Source organism: Triticum aestivum, chromosome 5A (assembly GCF_018294505.1).
Source record: "Triticum aestivum cultivar Chinese Spring chromosome 5A, IWGSC CS RefSeq v2.1, whole genome shotgun sequence".
Lineage (NCBI taxonomy): Eukaryota > Viridiplantae > Streptophyta > Magnoliopsida > Poales > Poaceae > Triticum > Triticum aestivum.
In genome coordinates, this window is record NC_057806.1 from 658,424,175 (window position 1) to 658,427,743 (window position 3,569).

Consider the following 3,569-nt stretch of genomic DNA (forward strand, 5'->3'; position numbering starts at 1 on the left):
CGGGGTGCGGCCAAGCAGTGCGCGGGAGGCGGCGATGCAGGCCGGAGCCGCAACGAGGCCGGGTTGCGGGCGTCGGAGGCCGGTAGGCCGGATGGCGGAAGTCGGCGCGGGCGAAACCGGCTGGCCGAGTTGCGGAAGCCGGCGCGCAGGACGGGCACGAGGGTGCAGGCGGAGCCCGGCAGCGGGGAAGCAGCTGGCGCCGGGAGCCGGTGCAGCGGCTGGAGGGCCGGACCCGGCCTATGCGGGAGAAGCTGGCGCGGTGTGGTGTAGGCGGAGCTGGCAGGCATGACCCGGCCACGGGCGGAGGCAGAGACAGACGGGGTCGCGACGACAGCGCAGGGAGTGGCGCGGAGGCGGCGGCTTAACGCGGTGCGAACGGCGGTCGATGCGCCTGAGACAGCGAGCGCGTGGGAGGCGGGCGGCCCGACGCGGAGGCGGAGCAGCCGGCCAGGCGCAGGCAGCGTGGTGGAGACTAAGGCGCGGGCCGGTCGGGTGCGGGCAGAAGCCGGCGCGTGAGGGTGCGCGCGGCACGAAGCGGGGAGGTGGGCCGGCCGAAGGCGGACACGCGAGGTGCACGGCGTGGGAGCCGGCCGGGAGCCACCACCGGCCGGAGGAGACGGCGCGAGCCGCTCGGCGCATGGCGCGGGAGCCGGCCCGGAGCCGAGGCCAGCTCGAGGAGATGGAGCGTGGGGCAGGAACCCAGGGACTGCAGCAACACGGTCGCGCAGACGCGCGTTGTGGAGCCGTCTGCGAGCGGGAGGCCGGGCCCCTGCGGGAGGCCGTAGGCAGAGGAGCCGGCAGGGGCGCGGGCCGGTGCCGACCGGGGCAGGAGAAGGCACAGCGTGGCCGGCGCGCCCGCGGGGCGGGCCCAAGGTCGAGGAAGATCCTCACGGGGAGCTCGGCGGGGCCGGATGGCCGAGGGAGCTGGACGCGCCCAGGCACGAGGCAGCTCCACGCACGGGGCAGCACGGCAGCGGCCGGCAGGCCGGTGCTACGGAGGCCGGCGCGTGGGGGTGGAGCCAGCGACGGGCGCGGCGATGTGGAGGTCCGAGCCGGAGCCAGCGGTGGACGCGGCAGCGGCCGGTCGTGTGGGAGGAGCTGGACGGAGGTAGCTGAAGAATCCATCAAGCTGCCAGGCTGTGTGCTTGCTTGCTAGCTTTGCATATGCGTGCAACTGCAGGAGAGGCGGGCGGCAGCCAGGAGCTCGGAGCAGAGGACGGACGTGACGCTCGGAGCAGAGGACGGCCGGAGCTGCGGGCACACAACGGAGGTGCCGGGCAGGAGCTGGGCGATGCGGGAGCAGCGGCCGCAGCTGTGGAGGCTCAGGAGCGAGCGCTGGTTTGCTAGTGCACAACCATTGTCTGGCTTGTGTCTAACTATTATCTGGGCTATGAGTTTGGGAAGTGTACAAGGCATGTATGGCTATGGTTTGACCATACTTTGACTTGCATCTATCTAGCTCGCAAAGATGGCATGTGGAGAAGCTAATGCGCGTTCCGGCTAGAGCAAGGCGTAGCACGGAGAGTAGCAAACGCGAGCGGCGTGTGGGTGGCCACGGCCGACCGAAACGAGGCCCCGCGCGCGGCACGCGCGCGGACGGACGATCGGTGTTGCGGTGGTGGTGAAGAAGATGGCGAAGCCGACGGCGAGGGCGCGCCATCCCGCACGGCCGCTCCGGGGGCGGGTCGAAGTCGAGCCCCCGAGCGCTACCGGAGAGACGGCGCGACGCCGTGGCGGAGATGATGAAGATGGTCCCGCCCGGACTGCGAAACCAGCAGCAGCGCGGTAGCATAGTAGTAGTACCGCCCCAAGGTGGGCGCCAACTGTCGTGGTATTTCTCACGGGGGGCTTGCGATTCGACAGATGCCACAAGGGCTTAGTGTGTGGGTAAGACTGCTGCTGATAGGCCCGGGAGCGGGTATGCGAGTAGCACGCGGTGGTTTACCCAGCTTCGGAGCTCTCCGGAGAGATAATACTCCTACTGCTGCATGTCTGAGTGTATCTGACATATCTAGTACAGAGTTGCTCCTGGAGCTGTATCAGGGATCAGTGCCATAGGCATCTGACTTTGTAAATGCATGTATGTGGTATGCTAGTGGCTGGCTATGTATGGCCATGGCTTGCGGCCGTGAGTGTGCGTGAGTGTCCATCATCCTGGATGGATGGATGGATGCCCATATATATAGGCATGGCTAGCTTAGAGAGTAAGCTATGTAGGCATGGTGGGGTGTTATGCTTGTCCCCTGGGTCACTTCATAAATAGTGCCAGAGGACAAGTGACACTATATATGATGGCATCGAGGTACAGCCGTCTTGTCCGCGGTATGGCCGCCACGTCGGGGTCTTGTCGATGTCGCTTCGGGCTGCAGTCGGCAGCCGGCTGGCTGGTGCAGTCGGCAGCCGGTTGGTTGGCGTAGTCGGCAGCCGGCTGGCTGGCGCAGTTGGACTGAGGGGCTTTGCTAGCCCTGATGTCTTGAAATATCGTCTTGTCGTCCTCGTGGTCGATTACTCCGACAATTATACAAAATTTTTATGCCGGATTGAATTTTGCTTCTAGAAATCTTTTAGATTCGACCGCGGGAGGCACTTTTATGGAAATCACTTTAGGATATGCTACTAAACTCCAAGAGAATATTATGTGAAAGTGTGTTATATCGACTAGAGGGGGGGTGAATAGGCGATTTTTATGAAAGTCTTCAAAACGTGGAAGTTATGAAGACAAACGACCGAAATAAACCTATTACCCTGCAGCGGAAGGTAGACTACACTAGGCAAGCCATAGTCAAGTATTCAATAGAGTGAAAGCACAATGACTAAGAGCAGCAATGTAGTGAGGATCAAGTAGGAAGAAATTATGAAGCCAAACAGAACACGCCGTCACTCAGTGAAGATAAAAGATAGTGTAATCATACAATGTCTTCACAAGGAGTAACAATACGTAAATAGAAGGGAAGGATGAAACCAGTGACTTGTTGAAGACAATGATGTGTTGGACCAGTTCCAGTTGCTGTGACAACTGTATGTCTGGTTAGGGCGGCTAGGTATTGAAACCTGAGGACACACAGTCCCGGACACCCAGTCCTGAACACGCAGCTCAGGACACCCAGTCCTCACCGTATTCCCCTTGAGCTAAGGTCACACAGACCTCGCCCAATCACTCTGGTAAGTCTTCAAGGTAGACTCACAAACCTTCACAGACTTCGTTCACCGGCGATCCACAATGTCTCTTGGATACTCAGAACGCGACGCCTAACCGGCTGGAGGATGCACAGTCCTCAAGTGTAATAAGTCTTCAGATCACACAGACAAGAAGACTTAAGTGATGCCTCATTCTCTTTGGCTCTGGGTGGTTAGGGCTTTATCCTCGCAAGGAATTCTCTCTCAAAGGCTTCGAGGTGGGTTGCTCTCAAACGACAAAAGCCGTACTCTGAATCTGAGCAGCCAACCGTTTATGGTTGTAGGGGGTGGGCTATCTATAGCCACTTGGCAACCCGACCTGATTTGTCCGAAATGACCCTGGGTCACTAAGGAACTGACACGTGTTCCAACGGTCAGATTTCAAACTCACA